The sequence below is a fragment of the Anas acuta genome, chromosome 1 (assembly GCF_963932015.1).
Source record: "Anas acuta chromosome 1, bAnaAcu1.1, whole genome shotgun sequence".
Taxonomy (NCBI): Eukaryota; Metazoa; Chordata; class Aves; order Anseriformes; family Anatidae; genus Anas; species Anas acuta.
Window position 1 is genome coordinate 57588536 of NC_088979.1, and position 15610 is coordinate 57604145.

At 60.9% G+C, this 15610-nt stretch overlaps 1 long non-coding RNA gene across 1 annotated transcript in view; it reads left to right on the plus strand.

Annotated features, from left to right (window-relative positions):
- Window positions 1–15087, plus strand: part of LOC137854576 (uncharacterized) — a 93746-nt gene extending 78659 nt beyond the window's left edge. Inside the window, exon 2 of the long non-coding RNA XR_011095256.1 lies at window positions 14740–15087. This is a non-coding gene — a long non-coding RNA (uncharacterized lncRNA). The remainder of the gene's footprint in view (window positions 1–14739) is intronic.
- Window positions 15088–15610: the final 523 nt, after the last annotated feature.

The following is a 15610-nucleotide window of genomic DNA, read 5'->3' on the forward strand; positions in this document are numbered from 1 at the left end:
TCGTGGTTTGACCCGGCCGGCAGCTAAACACCACGCAGCCGTTCGCTCACCCTCCCCCTCCCTCTCTGGGACGGGGGAGAGAAATGGAAAGTGAAGCCCGTGAGTTGAGATAAAGACAGTTTAATAAGACAGGAAAATAATAATAACAAAATAATAATAACAATAATAACAATAATGATACAATGGTGATAATACGAAAGTAATAATAGTATGTACAAACAAGTGATGCACAATGCAATTGCTCACCACCCGCTGACCGATGCCCAGCCTAACCCCGAGCAGTCCGGCCCCCTCCCCCCGGCTAGCCACCCCTATATATTGTTTAGCATGACGTCAGATGGTATGGAATACCCCTTTGGCTAGTTTGGGTCACCTGTCCTGGGTCTGTCCCCTCCCAGCTCTTACTGCACCCCCAGCCTGCCCGTTGGCAGGACAGAGCAAAAGGCTGAGATGTCCTTGGCTTAGTATAAGCACTGCTCTGCAACAATTAAAGCATCGGGGTGTTATCAGCACTCTTCTCATCCTAAGCCAAAACACAGCATTCCACCAGCTACTAGGAAGAAAATTAATTCTGTGCTAACTGAAACCAGGACAAGATATTAAAGAGGACCGGCCCCAGCACCGAGCCCTGGGGAATGCCACTGGTGACCGGCCTCCAACTGGATTTGACTCCATTCACCACGACTCTTTGGGCCCGCCTATCCAGCCAGTTTCTAACTCAACGAAGCATACGCCAGTCCAAGCCAAGAGCAGCCAGTTTCTTGAGGAGAATGCTGTGGGAAACGGTGTCAAAAGCCTTGCTGAAGTCAAGGTAGACCACATCCACAGACTTTCCCTCATCCACCAAAGCGCATCACTTTGTCATAGAAGGAGATCAGGTTCGTCAAGCAGGACCTGCCTTTCATAAACGCATGCTGACTGGGCCTGATCACCTGCTTGCCCTGCAAGTTCTGCGTGATGACTCTCAAGATAATCTGCTCCATGAGCTTCCCTGGTACTGAGGTCAAACTGACAGGCCCATAGTTTCCCGGGTCTGCCCTCCAGCCCTTCATGTAGATGGGCGTCATGTTTGCTAGCCACCAGTCAACTGGGACATCCCCTGATAGCGAGGACTGCAGATAAATGATGGAAAGCGGCTTGGCCAGCTCCTCTGCCAGTTCTCTCAGTACCCTTGGGTGGATCCCATCCGGCCCCATCGACTTGCGCACATCCAAGTGCCATAGCAGGTCGCTAACCATTTATTCGTGGACAGTGAGGGCCACATCCTGCTCCCCATCCCCTTCTGCCAGCTCACGGTACTGGGTATCCGGAGAACAACCAGTATTGCCTCTAAAGACTGAGACAAAGAAGGCATTAAGCACCTCTGCCTTTTCCTCATCTTTTGTAACAAGGTTTCCCCCCGCATCCAGTAAAGGATGGAGATTCTCCTTAATCCTCCGTTTTGCATTGATATATTTGTAAAAAGATTTTTTGTTGTCTTTAACGGCAGCAGCCAGGTTGAGCTCCAGATGAGCTTAGGCCTTTCTAATTTTGTCCCTGCACAGCCTCGTAACATCCTTATAGTCCTCCTCAGTGTCCCGCCCTTTTTTCCAAAGATTGTAAACCCTCTCTTTTCTCCTAAGCTCAGGCTGCAACTCTCTGTTGAGCCAGGTCGTTCTTCTTCCACACCGGCTCGTCTTTGGGCACGTGGGGACAGACCGTTCCTGCGCCATTAAGATTTCCCTCTTGAAGAGCGCCCAGCCTTCCTGGACTCCTCTGCCCTTCAGAACCGCCTCCCAAGGGACTCTACCAACCAGTGTCCTGAGCAGCTCAAAGTCAGCCCTCCAGAAGTCCAATACAGCGGTTTTACTGGTCCCCTTCCCGGCCTCGCCAAGAATAGAGAACTCCACCATTTCGTGGTCACTCTGCCCAAGACAGCTTCCGACCACCACATCTCCCACCAGTCCTTCTCTGTTTGTGAAGAGAAGGTCTAGCGGGGCGCCACCCCTGGTAGGCTCACTAACCAGCTGCATCAGGAAACTACCTTCCACAGAAACATCCTAGACTGCTTTCTCTGGGCTGTGTTGTGCTTCCAGGATATGTCAGGGAAGTTGAAGTCCCCCACGAGAACAAGCGCCGACGATTTTGCAACTTCTGTCAGTTGCCTGTAGAACTCCTCATCCGTCTCCTCATCCTGGTTCGGCGGTCTATAACAGACCCCGACCAGGACGCTAGCCTTGTTGGCCTTCCCGCTGATCCTAACCCAAAGGGACTCAACCTTGCCATTCCCAGCCTCGAGTTCCACAACATCGAAAGACTCTCTAATATAGAGAGCCACACCACCACCCCTTCTGTGCTGCCTGTCCCTTCTGAAGAGCTTATAGCCAGGCATTGCAGCACTCCAGTCATGAGACTGGTCCTACCACGTCTCCGTGACGGCAACCAAGTCGTAGCCTGCCTGCCGCACGATGGCTTCCAGCTCCTCCTGTTTGTTACCCATGCTGCGTGCATTGGTGTAGATGCACTTTAGCCGGGCCATTGCCTTATCTCCTGGCCTTGCCATTGTTCCCCCTGGCACAGCTCCAACAAGCCTTGAGCGAATGAACGGCTGTGCGAACGGCTGTGTGGTGCTTAGCTGCCGGCTAGGGGAAACCATGACAACAGCAATGTAGTCATGTAACCAAATTGAAGCCAAAACTTTCAGCCCGGTCCTTGACCTGAACAGGGAGTGAGGATCCGTATCCTGGCATTTATACGTGATAGTTTATGTGCAGCCAAAGTAAATACTGCAGTCGGAGGTCATGGCGTTAGATTTTGAAAAGTCCGGCATAAAGAAGAGATCTCAGAAAGGCAAATTTAAGCAACATTAACGTCAAGCAAAGTCTTTCTGATTGCTATATTCTTTATCTGTCGTGACTAGACAGATGAAAATCTATGACGTCAATTTTGCCTTTTAGGTCATTTTCTTTTTTATTTTATTTAAGTTTATTGATCTTATTTTAACAGGCTCTGTACTAATTTTCCTCAAAGAATGACTAGCAGAAATATGAGCCTTACGTGCCTTTTGTATTTAATTCCTTAGGTCAACTCTAACCACTAAGCCAGGTTATTTCTATTAGCGATAAGGAGCAATTGAACCTTAAACATTGAAACCTAGGTTGATGAGCCTATTCCAAAAGGTCTCATGACTCCACACATGTGAAGTGAAATCTGCCAGGTGGGGATCATTTGACGTTTGCTATAAAGGAAGCATGAGGAGGATGGGAAGACTTGCCACTCTAGGGGAGTATGAGGGTCAGGTTACTTAGGGTGCTTTTTCTACTGTCCTCGTGAAATGGAATCAGTGTTCCTAAGTAGACTGCTTTTTCATCGTGTTTTCTACAATCTCTGTGAAATAGTTTGGGACACTCTATGAGCTAGTAACACTGGGGGTGACTGCTCCGAATGGGAAAACCTTGGTGGTGCTACTTCCCCATGAAGTTGTTTGGTAGTAAGTAAAATTCAGAAGCTGGCAGGTAAGTGCTCCTGGATTAAAAATTGGATACGGGTTGGGGAGCTTGAGGATTTCTTTGACCGTGTCTGTAACATGGAACTGGGGTATTTTAAAGTTTTTGTCATGTGATCATGGATAAAATATCCAGTCCTGGTCCCCAGTCCTGGTCCCCAGTCCTGGTCCCCAGTCCTGGTCCCCAGTCCTGGTCCCCAGTCCTGGTCCCCAGTCCTGGTCCCCAGTCCTGGTCCCCAGTCCTGGTCCCCAGTCCTGGTCCCCAGTCCTGGTCCCCAGTCCTGGTCCCCAGTCCTGGTCCCCAGTCCTGGTCCCCAGTCCTGGTCCCCAGTCCTGGTCCCCAGTCCTGGTCCCCAGTCCTGGTCCCCAGTCCTGGTCCCCAGTCCTGGTCCCCAGTCCTGGTCCCCAGTCCTGGTCCCCAGTCCTGGTCCCCAGTCCTGGTCCCCAGTCCTGGTCCCCAGTCCTGGTCCCCAGTCCTGGTCCCCAGTCCTGGTCCCCAGTCCTGGTCCCCAGTCCTGGTCCCCAGTCCTGGTCCCCAGTCCTGGTCCCCAGTCCTGGTCCCCAGTCCTGGTCCCCAGTCCTGGTCCCCAGTCCTGGTCCCCAGTCCTGGTCCCCAGTCCTGGTCCCCAGTCCTGGTCCCCAGTCCTGGTCCCCAGTCCTGGTCCCCAGTCCTGGTCCCCAGTCCTGGTCCCCAGTCCTGGTCCCCAGTCCTGGTCCCCAGTCCTGGTCCCCAGTCCTGGTCCCCAGTCCTGGTCCCCAGTCCTGGTCCCCAGTCCTGGTCCCCAGTCCTGGTCCCCAGTCCTGGTCCCCAGTCCTGGTCCCCAGTCCTGGTCCCCAGTCCTGGTCCCCAGTCCTGGTCCCCAGTCCTGGTCCCCAGTCCTGGTCCCCAGTCCTGGTCCCCAGTCCTGGTCCCCAGTCCTGGTCCCCAGTCCTGGTCCCCAGTCCTGGTCCCCAGTCCTGGTCCCCAGTCCTGGTCCCCAGTCCTGGTCCCCAGTCCTGGTCCCCAGTCCTGGTCCCCAGTCCTGGTCCCCAGTCCTGGTCCCCAGTCCTGGTCCCCAGTCCTGGTCCCCAGTCCTGGTCCCCAGTCCTGGTCCCCAGTCCTGGTCCCCAGTCCTGGTCCCCAGTCCTGGTCCCCAGTCCTGGTCCCCAGTCCTGGTCCCCAGTCCTGGTCCCCAGTCCTGGTCCCCAGTCCTGGTCCCCAGTCCTGGTCCCCAGTCCTGGTCCCCAGTCCTGGTCCCCAGTCCTGGTCCCCAGTCCTGGTCCCCAGTCCTGGTCCCCAGTCCTGGTCCCCAGTCCTGGTCCCCAGTCCTGGTCCCCAGTCCTGGTCCCCAGTCCTGGTCCCCAGTCCTGGTCCCCAGTCCTGGTCCCCAGTCCTGGTCCCCAGTCCTGGTCCCCAGTCCTGGTCCCCAGTCCTGGTCCCCAGTCCTGGTCCCCAGTCCTGGTCCCCAGTCCTGGTCCCCAGTCCTGGTCCCCAGTCCTGGTCCCCAGTCCTGGTCCCCAGTCCTGGTCCCCAGTCCTGGTCCCCAGTCCTGGTCCCCAGTCCTGGTCCCCAGTCCTGGTCCCCAGTCCTGGTCCCCAGTCCTGGTCCCCAGTCCTGGTCCCCAGTCCTGGTCCCCAGTCCTGGTCCCCAGTCCTGGTCCCCAGTCCTGGTCCCCAGTCCTGGTCCCCAGTCCTGGTCCCCAGTCCTGGTCCCCAGTCCTGGTCCCCAGTCCTGGTCCCCAGTCCTGGTCCCCAGTCCTGGTCCCCAGTCCTGGTCCCCAGTCCTGGTCCCCAGTCCTGGTCCCCAGTCCTGGTCCCCAGTCCTGGTCCCCAGTCCTGGTCCCCAGTCCTGGTCCCCAGTCCTGGTCCCCAGTCCTGGTCCCCAGTCCTGGTCCCCAGTCCTGGTCCCCAGTCCTGGTCCCCAGTCCTGGTCCCCAGTCCTGGTCCCCAGTCCTGGTCCCCAGTCCTGGTCCCCAGTCCTGGTCCCCAGTCCTGGTCCCCAGTCCTGGTCCCCAGTCCTGGTCCCCAGTCCTGGTCCCCAGTCCTGGTCCCCAGTCCTGGTCCCCAGTCCTGGTCCCCAGTCCTGGTCCCCAGTCCTGGTCCCCAGTCCTGGTCCCCAGTCCTGGTCCCCAGTCCTGGTCCCCAGTCCTGGTCCCCAGTCCTGGTCCCCAGTCCTGGTCCCCAGTCCTGGTCCCCAGTCCTGGTCCCCAGTCCTGGTCCCCAGTCCTGGTCCCCAGTCCTGGTCCCCAGTCCTGGTCCCCAGTCCTGGTCCCCAGTCCTGGTCCCCAGTCCTGGTCCCCAGTCCTGGTCCCCAGTCCTGGTCCCCAGTCCTGGTCCCCAGTCCTGGTCCCCAGTCCTGGTCCCCAGTCCTGGTCCCCAGTCCTGGTCCCCAGTCCTGGTCCCCAGTCCTGGTCCCCAGTCCTGGTCCCCAGTCCTGGTCCCCAGTCCTGGTCCCCAGTCCTGGTCCCCAGTCCTGGTCCCCAGTCCTGGTCCCCAGTCCTGGTCCCCAGTCCTGGTCCCCAGTCCTGGTCCCCAGTCCTGGTCCCCAGTCCTGGTCCCCAGTCCTGGTCCCCAGTCCTGGTCCCCAGTCCTGGTCCCCAGTCCTGGTCCCCAGTCCTGGTCCCCAGTCCTGGTCCCCAGTCCTGGTCCCCAGTCCTGGTCCCCAGTCCTGGTCCCCAGTCCTGGTCCCCAGTCCTGGTCCCCAGTCCTGGTCCCCAGTCCTGGTCCCCAGTCCTGGTCCCCAGTCCTGGTCCCCAGTCCTGGTCCCCAGTCCTGGTCCCCAGTCCTGGTCCCCAGTCCTGGTCCCCAGTCCTGGTCCCCAGTCCTGGTCCCCAGTCCTGGTCCCCAGTCCTGGTCCCCAGTCCTGGTCCCCAGTCCTGGTCCCCAGTCCTGGTCCCCAGTCCTGGTCCCCAGTCCTGGTCCCCAGTCCTGGTCCCCAGTCCTGGTCCCCAGTCCTGGTCCCCAGTCCTGGTCCCCAGTCCTGGTCCCCAGTCCTGGTCCCCAGTCCTGGTCCCCAGTCCTGGTCCCCAGTCCTGGTCCCCAGTCCTGGTCCCCAGTCCTGGTCCCCAGTCCTGGTCCCCAGTCCTGGTCCCCAGTCCTGGTCCCCAGTCCTGGTCCCCAGTCCTGGTCCCCAGTCCTGGTCCCCAGTCCTGGTCCCCAGTCCTGGTCCCCAGTCCTGGTCCCCAGTCCTGGTCCCCAGTCCTGGTCCCCAGTCCTGGTCCCCAGTCCTGGTCCCCAGTCCTGGTCCCCAGTCCTGGTCCCCAGTCCTGGTCCCCAGTCCTGGTCCCCAGTCCTGGTCCCCAGTCCTGGTCCCCAGTCCTGGTCCCCAGTCCTGGTCCCCAGTCCTGGTCCCCAGTCCTGGTCCCCAGTCCTGGTCCCCAGTCCTGGTCCCCAGTCCTGGTCCCCAGTCCTGGTCCCCAGTCCTGGTCCCCAGTCCTGGTCCCCAGTCCTGGTCCCCAGTCCTGGTCCCCAGTCCTGGTCCCCAGTCCTGGTCCCCAGTCCTGGTCCCCAGTCCTGGTCCCCAGTCCTGGTCCCCAGTCCTGGTCCCCAGTCCTGGTCCCCAGTCCTGGTCCCCAGTCCTGGTCCCCAGTCCTGGTCCCCAGTCCTGGTCCCCAGTCCTGGTCCCCAGTCCTGGTCCCCAGTCCTGGTCCCCAGTCCTGGTCCCCAGTCCTGGTCCCCAGTCCTGGTCCCCAGTCCTGGTCCCCAGTCCTGGTCCCCAGTCCTGGTCCCCAGTCCTGGTCCCCAGTCCTGGTCCCCAGTCCTGGTCCCCAGTCCTGGTCCCCAGTCCTGGTCCCCAGTCCTGGTCCCCAGTCCTGGTCCCCAGTCCTGGTCCCCAGTCCTGGTCCCCAGTCCTGGTCCCCAGTCCTGGTCCCCAGTCCTGGTCCCCAGTCCTGGTCCCCAGTCCTGGTCCCCAGTCCTGGTCCCCAGTCCTGGTCCCCAGTCCTGGTCCCCAGTCCTGGTCCCCAGTCCTGGTCCCCAGTCCTGGTCCCCAGTCCTGGTCCCCAGTCCTGGTCCCCAGTCCTGGTCCCCAGTCCTGGTCCCCAGTCCTGGTCCCCAGTCCTGGTCCCCAGTCCTGGTCCCCAGTCCTGGTCCCCAGTCCTGGTCCCCAGTCCTGGTCCCCAGTCCTGGTCCCCAGTCCTGGTCCCCAGTCCTGGTCCCCAGTCCTGGTCCCCAGTCCTGGTCCCCAGTCCTGGTCCCCAGTCCTGGTCCCCAGTCCTGGTCCCCAGTCCTGGTCCCCAGTCCTGGTCCCCAGTCCTGGTCCCCAGTCCTGGTCCCCAGTCCTGGTCCCCAGTCCTGGTCCCCAGTCCTGGTCCCCAGTCCTGGTCCCCAGTCCTGGTCCCCAGTCCTGGTCCCCAGTCCTGGTCCCCAGTCCTGGTCCCCAGTCCTGGTCCCCAGTCCTGGTCCCCAGTCCTGGTCCCCAGTCCTGGTCCCCAGTCCTGGTCCCCAGTCCTGGTCCCCAGTCCTGGTCCCCAGTCCTGGTCCCCAGTCCTGGTCCCCAGTCCTGGTCCCCAGTCCTGGTCCCCAGTCCTGGTCCCCAGTCCTGGTCCCCAGTCCTGGTCCCCAGTCCTGGTCCCCAGTCCTGGTCCCCAGTCCTGGTCCCCAGTCCTGGTCCCCAGTCCTGGTCCCCAGTCCTGGTCCCCAGTCCTGGTCCCCAGTCCTGGTCCCCAGTCCTGGTCCCCAGTCCTGGTCCCCAGTCCTGGTCCCCAGTCCTGGTCCCCAGTCCTGGTCCCCAGTCCTGGTCCCCAGTCCTGGTCCCCAGTCCTGGTCCCCAGTCCTGGTCCCCAGTCCTGGTCCCCAGTCCTGGTCCCCAGTCCTGGTCCCCAGTCCTGGTCCCCAGTCCTGGTCCCCAGTCCTGGTCCCCAGTCCTGGTCCCCAGTCCTGGTCCCCAGTCCTGGTCCCCAGTCCTGGTCCCCAGTCCTGGTCCCCAGTCCTGGTCCCCAGTCCTGGTCCCCAGTCCTGGTCCCCAGTCCTGGTCCCCAGTCCTGGTCCCCAGTCCTGGTCCCCAGTCCTGGTCCCCAGTCCTGGTCCCCAGTCCTGGTCCCCAGTCCTGGTCCCCAGTCCTGGTCCCCAGTCCTGGTCCCCAGTCCTGGTCCCCAGTCCTGGTCCCCAGTCCTGGTCCCCAGTCCTGGTCCCCAGTCCTGGTCCCCAGTCCTGGTCCCCAGTCCTGGTCCCCAGTCCTGGTCCCCAGTCCTGGTCCCCAGTCCTGGTCCCCAGTCCTGGTCCCCAGTCCTGGTCCCCAGTCCTGGTCCCCAGTCCTGGTCCCCAGTCCTGGTCCCCAGTCCTGGTCCCCAGTCCTGGTCCCCAGTCCTGGTCCCCAGTCCTGGTCCCCAGTCCTGGTCCCCAGTCCTGGTCCCCAGTCCTGGTCCCCAGTCCTGGTCCCCAGTCCTGGTCCCCAGTCCTGGTCCCCAGTCCTGGTCCCCAGTCCTGGTCCCCAGTCCTGGTCCCCAGTCCTGGTCCCCAGTCCTGGTCCCCAGTCCTGGTCCCCAGTCCTGGTCCCCAGTCCTGGTCCCCAGTCCTGGTCCCCAGTCCTGGTCCCCAGTCCTGGTCCCCAGTCCTGGTCCCCAGTCCTGGTCCCCAGTCCTGGTCCCCAGTCCTGGTCCCCAGTCCTGGTCCCCAGTCCTGGTCCCCAGTCCTGGTCCCCAGTCCTGGTCCCCAGTCCTGGTCCCCAGTCCTGGTCCCCAGTCCTGGTCCCCAGTCCTGGTCCCCAGTCCTGGTCCCCAGTCCTGGTCCCCAGTCCTGGTCCCCAGTCCTGGTCCCCAGTCCTGGTCCCCAGTCCTGGTCCCCAGTCCTGGTCCCCAGTCCTGGTCCCCAGTCCTGGTCCCCAGTCCTGGTCCCCAGTCCTGGTCCCCAGTCCTGGTCCCCAGTCCTGGTCCCCAGTCCTGGTCCCCAGTCCTGGTCCCCAGTCCTGGTCCCCAGTCCTGGTCCCCAGTCCTGGTCCCCAGTCCTGGTCCCCAGTCCTGGTCCCCAGTCCTGGTCCCCAGTCCTGGTCCCCAGTCCTGGTCCCCAGTCCTGGTCCCCAGTCCTGGTCCCCAGTCCTGGTCCCCAGTCCTGGTCCCCAGTCCTGGTCCCCAGTCCTGGTCCCCAGTCCTGGTCCCCAGTCCTGGTCCCCAGTCCTGGTCCCCAGTCCTGGTCCCCAGTCCTGGTCCCCAGTCCTGGTCCCCAGTCCTGGTCCCCAGTCCTGGTCCCCAGTCCTGGTCCCCAGTCCTGGTCCCCAGTCCTGGTCCCCAGTCCTGGTCCCCAGTCCTGGTCCCCAGTCCTGGTCCCCAGTCCTGGTCCCCAGTCCTGGTCCCCAGTCCTGGTCCCCAGTCCTGGTCCCCAGTCCTGGTCCCCAGTCCTGGTCCCCAGTCCTGGTCCCCAGTCCTGGTCCCCAGTCCTGGTCCCCAGTCCTGGTCCCCAGTCCTGGTCCCCAGTCCTGGTCCCCAGTCCTGGTCCCCAGTCCTGGTCCCCAGTCCTGGTCCCCAGTCCTGGTCCCCAGTCCTGGTCCCCAGTCCTGGTCCCCAGTCCTGGTCCCCAGTCCTGGTCCCCAGTCCTGGTCCCCAGTCCTGGTCCCCAGTCCTGGTCCCCAGTCCTGGTCCCCAGTCCTGGTCCCCAGTCCTGGTCCCCAGTCCTGGTCCCCAGTCCTGGTCCCCAGTCCTGGTCCCCAGTCCTGGTCCCCAGTCCTGGTCCCCAGTCCTGGTCCCCAGTCCTGGTCCCCAGTCCTGGTCCCCAGTCCTGGTCCCCAGTCCTGGTCCCCAGTCCTGGTCCCCAGTCCTGGTCCCCAGTCCTGGTCCCCAGTCCTGGTCCCCAGTCCTGGTCCCCAGTCCTGGTCCCCAGTCCTGGTCCCCAGTCCTGGTCCCCAGTCCTGGTCCCCAGTCCTGGTCCCCAGTCCTGGTCCCCAGTCCTGGTCCCCAGTCCTGGTCCCCAGTCCTGGTCCCCAGTCCTGGTCCCCAGTCCTGGTCCCCAGTCCTGGTCCCCAGTCCTGGTCCCCAGTCCTGGTCCCCAGTCCTGGTCCCCAGTCCTGGTCCCCAGTCCTGGTCCCCAGTCCTGGTCCCCAGTCCTGGTCCCCAGTCCTGGTCCCCAGTCCTGGTCCCCAGTCCTGGTCCCCAGTCCTGGTCCCCAGTCCTGGTCCCCAGTCCTGGTCCCCAGTCCTGGTCCCCAGTCCTGGTCCCCAGTCCTGGTCCCCAGTCCTGGTCCCCAGTCCTGGTCCCCAGTCCTGGTCCCCAGTCCTGGTCCCCAGTCCTGGTCCCCAGTCCTGGTCCCCAGTCCTGGTCCCCAGTCCTGGTCCCCAGTCCTGGTCCCCAGTCCTGGTCCCCAGTCCTGGTCCCCAGTCCTGGTCCCCAGTCCTGGTCCCCAGTCCTGGTCCCCAGTCCTGGTCCCCAGTCCTGGTCCCCAGTCCTGGTCCCCAGTCCTGGTCCCCAGTCCTGGTCCCCAGTCCTGGTCCCCAGTCCTGGTCCCCAGTCCTGGTCCCCAGTCCTGGTCCCCAGTCCTGGTCCCCAGTCCTGGTCCCCAGTCCTGGTCCCCAGTCCTGGTCCCCAGTCCTGGTCCCCAGTCCTGGTCCCCAGTCCTGGTCCCCAGTCCTGGTCCCCAGTCCTGGTCCCCAGTCCTGGTCCCCAGTCCTGGTCCCCAGTCCTGGTCCCCAGTCCTGGTCCCCAGTCCTGGTCCCCAGTCCTGGTCCCCAGTCCTGGTCCCCAGTCCTGGTCCCCAGTCCTGGTCCCCAGTCCTGGTCCCCAGTCCTGGTCCCCAGTCCTGGTCCCCAGTCCTGGTCCCCAGTCCTGGTCCCCAGTCCTGGTCCCCAGTCCTGGTCCCCAGTCCTGGTCCCCAGTCCTGGTCCCCAGTCCTGGTCCCCAGTCCTGGTCCCCAGTCCTGGTCCCCAGTCCTGGTCCCCAGTCCTGGTCCCCAGTCCTGGTCCCCAGTCCTGGTCCCCAGTCCTGGTCCCCAGTCCTGGTCCCCAGTCCTGGTCCCCAGTCCTGGTCCCCAGTCCTGGTCCCCAGTCCTGGTCCCCAGTCCTGGTCCCCAGTCCTGGTCCCCAGTCCTGGTCCCCAGTCCTGGTCCCCAGTCCTGGTCCCCAGTCCTGGTCCCCAGTCCTGGTCCCCAGTCCTGGTCCCCAGTCCTGGTCCCCAGTCCTGGTCCCCAGTCCTGGTCCCCAGTCCTGGTCCCCAGTCCTGGTCCCCAGTCCTGGTCCCCAGTCCTGGTCCCCAGTCCTGGTCCCCAGTCCTGGTCCCCAGTCCTGGTCCCCAGTCCTGGTCCCCAGTCCTGGTCCCCAGTCCTGGTCCCCAGTCCTGGTCCCCAGTCCTGGTCCCCAGTCCTGGTCCCCAGTCCTGGTCCCCAGTCCTGGTCCCCAGTCCTGGTCCCCAGTCCTGGTCCCCAGTCCTGGTCCCCAGTCCTGGTCCCCAGTCCTGGTCCCCAGTCCTGGTCCCCAGTCCTGGTCCCCAGTCCTGGTCCCCAGTCCTGGTCCCCAGTCCTGGTCCCCAGTCCTGGTCCCCAGTCCTGGTCCCCAGTCCTGGTCCCCAGTCCTGGTCCCCAGTCCTGGTCCCCAGTCCTGGTCCCCAGTCCTGGTCCCCAGTCCTGGTCCCCAGTCCTGGTCCCCAGTCCTGGTCCCCAGTCCTGGTCCCCAGTCCTGGTCCCCAGTCCTGGTCCCCAGTCCTGGTCCCCAGTCCTGGTCCCCAGTCCTGGTCCCCAGTCCTGGTCCCCAGTCCTGGTCCCCAGTCCTGGTCCCCAGTCCTGGTCCCCAGTCCTGGTCCCCAGTCCTGGTCCCCAGTCCTGGTCCCCAGTCCTGGTCCCCAGTCCTGGTCCCCAGTCCTGGTCCCCAGTCCTGGTCCCCAGTCCTGGTCCCCAGTCCTGGTCCCCAGTCCTGGTCCCCAGTCCTGGTCCCCAGTCCTGGTCCCCAGTCCTGGTCCCCAGTCCTGGTCCCCAGTCCTGGTCCCCAGTCCTGGTCCCCAGTCCTGGTCCCCAGTCCTGGTCCCCAGTCCTGGTCCCCAGTCCTGGTCCCCAGTCCTGGTCCCCAGTCCTGGTCCCCAGTCCTGGTCCCCAGTCCTGGTCCCCAGTCCTGGTCCCCAGTCCTGGTCCCCAGTCCTGGTCCCCAGTCCTGGTCCCCAGTCCTGGTCCCCAGTCCTGGTCCCCAGTCCTGGTCCCCAGTCCTGGTCCCCAGTCCTGGTCCCCAGTCCTGGTCCCCAGTCCTGGTCCCCAGTCCTGGTCCCCAGTCCTGGTCCCCAGTCCTGGTCCCCAGTCCTGGTCCCCAGTCCTGGTCCCCAGTCCTGGTCCCCAGTCCTGGTCCCCAGTCCTGGTCCCCAGTCCTGGTCCCCAGTCCTGGTCCCCAGTCCTGGTCCCCAGTCCTGGTCCCCAGTCCTGGTCCCCAGTCCTGGTCCCCAGTCCTGGTCCCCAGTCCTGGTCCCCAGTCCTGGTCCCCAGTCCTGGTCCCCAGTCCTGGTCCCCAGTCCTGGTCCCCAGTCCTGGTCCCCAGTCCTGGTCCCCAGTCCTGGTCCCCAGTCCTGGTCCCCAGTCCTGGTCCCCAGTCCTGGTCCCCAGTCCTGGTCCCCAGTCCTGGTCCCCAGTCCTGGTCCCCGTTTCCCCCGCCTGTCTCTCCTAAAGTGGATGTAGCTCTCCATGATTGTGTTCCAGTCATGTGAGCTGTCCCATCACGTCTCAGTGATCGCAAGGAGATTGTGGCCCCGCGTCTGAATGCAGACCTTGAGCTCATCCTGTTTATTTCCCACGCTCTGTGCACAAGCACTTTAGGGAAGCAGCAGGTATAGTTACCCCGGGAGAATGCAAGAAGAAGATACTGGACGGGGGATTGGGAATGCTACCTTCTCTGAGGAGCCCTCAGACAATCCTATGGGAGAGCTCAGAAGTTTTTCCCTGTCTTCAACAGTGATAGTGGTGTGAAATGTGTTCATCTGATCCTTGGCAGTATGGAACAATGCTAGGGCTGCATGGTATGATGAATGTGACCTTCTGTCCTACTATAAGCACAAGTCTAAGAAAAACAGAGTGGTTAATGTACATGTATGTAGTTCTTGTACCTTGCAAATGAATGTTTTAGCAATTCGTGTCAATAGAGAGCTTGAAGGGAAATGTATTTGTAGGCTTTTACTTGAAGTCTCTGATATCTGGGGGTTTCAGAATAGCTGCTAACTATTATGACTATTGCATGGGACACTATGGAAGTCTCTGGTATCTGGCCAGGAGACTAAGGAGACGGGGAAAGCTGAAGAAAGACTAAAAGACAAAGTTTGCAGGGGATGCTGCACAAGTCACTTACAGCCAAGCTGGACAAAGGAGAAGGACCAGAGGGAGGAAGACTATGAGCCTTCCGCATGAGAGACCCCCAGAGGGACCACCGGAGACTGTTACACATGCTCCAGTAGGAGGGTTTGGACCGGAGACTGTTACACATGCTCCAGTAGGAGGGTTTGGATTCTGGAAACTAATTATAATAACCCTGTTTTTTTTAGAAGCAGTAATGAACATGCGTTAGCCTAGGAGCGTAAAAATCAGCTGCTTGATGTAACTGGTGTGCGTCTTGGTGGAGCAGAGATTCCCGGCGCACCCAGAGCTGTTTGCCTACCTCTATTCCTTTAATAAATTGTAAACTTTGATTATAGTCCTATTTTGAAGACTGAGCCATTTATAAGAGTAGTGAGGACTTCGCCCAGCCCTTCTCTGTCACCTTTAGCTCCCCTCCCTTCCCCCATCAAACCTAGTTTAAAGCCCTGGTAATCAGCCCAGAGAGCTTGCTCCCCAGCACACTTGTGCCCCACTTGCCCAGTCCTGGTCCCCAGATTTTTGCGCCAGGAACATGATTCCACAGAGCCTTCAAGCCTTTCTGTAGCTTTAAAGATGCTGAAATGGTCCCTGGCTTAAGAAGAACTAGTTCCCCGCCTGGCACTACGAATCATTGCTTAGGGCTAAAAGCTGAGGCTCTTGTCTGTTACGTGAACAGCCAGGGAGACTCGGCCTCCCTTCTCTGTTGAGTTCGGTGCTGCCTAGCCTTAACATTTTCAGTACTCAGTAGCGTCCCCCAGGCTCTCGTATTTTGAGAGGGATTGCACTCCCCTTACATCATATGGGAATCCCAGTTTTCTGTCTCAAGGGTGAATGGTGTAAGGCACTTCTGAATCATTGCAGGTTGTCGTTGTTGTCCATTGCCGTGTAAATTAAGGTCATGCAAGTACCTTCTACCGTTTCTTCTTCCCTTTCATTTGTTGTCTGGTTTCTACCAAATATTAACATATTTGGTGAAATGCCTTAAAACAACATTACTTTTTAATTAACAACTTTTTTTTTTTTCTCTCTAGGTCTGCCAGTAGCTGACAGAGTAGAAAAGTGTGCCTCTCTCTCTTTTTTGTATAGAGTTAGAGGCAAGCCTGATATCCAGCCAAGACGGACAAAGGAGAAGGACGAGGACAAAGCCTGGGACGAAGACTATGAGCCTTCAGCACGAGAGACCCCCAGAGGGACCACCGGGGACTGATATGCATGTGCCAGTGGGAGGGTTCGGAATCCGGGAACTAATTATAATAACACTGCCTTTTCTAGAAGTAGTAATGAACATGTATTAGCCTAGGAGCAGAAAAAGCTGCCGCCTGATGTAACGTGTGTGTGTTGGAGGAGCCCAGACTCCCCGCGCACCCAGCGCTCTTTACTTGCCTTTTATTAACCCCATAAATAAATCTCATAAAGCTAAGTTTATGGTTTCCCATAGTATCCTACTATGGTTTCCCATAGGATCCTACTGGACAAAATGTCCACCATACAGCTAAATAAAAACATCATACGATGGGTGAGCAATTGGCTAACGGGCAGGGCCCAAAGGGTTATGGTGAATGGCGCTGCGTCAGGCTGGCGGGCGGTCACCAGTGGGGTCCCTCAAGGCTCCATTTTAGGGCCGGGACTTTTCAATATTTTTATAAACGATCTGGATGTAGGAATAGAAGGTATTTTGAGCAAGTTTGCTGATGACACCAAACTTGGAGGAGTTGTGGACTCGAATGAGGGTGGAAAGGCCTTGCAGAGGGATCTGGATAGGTTGGAGAGCTGGGTGATCGCCAACCGCATGAAGTTCAATAAGAGCAAGTGCTGGGTCCTGCACCTGGGATGGGGAAACCCTGGCTGCACGTACAGACTGGGCGATGAGACGCTGGAGAGCAGCCTAGAAGAGAGGGATCT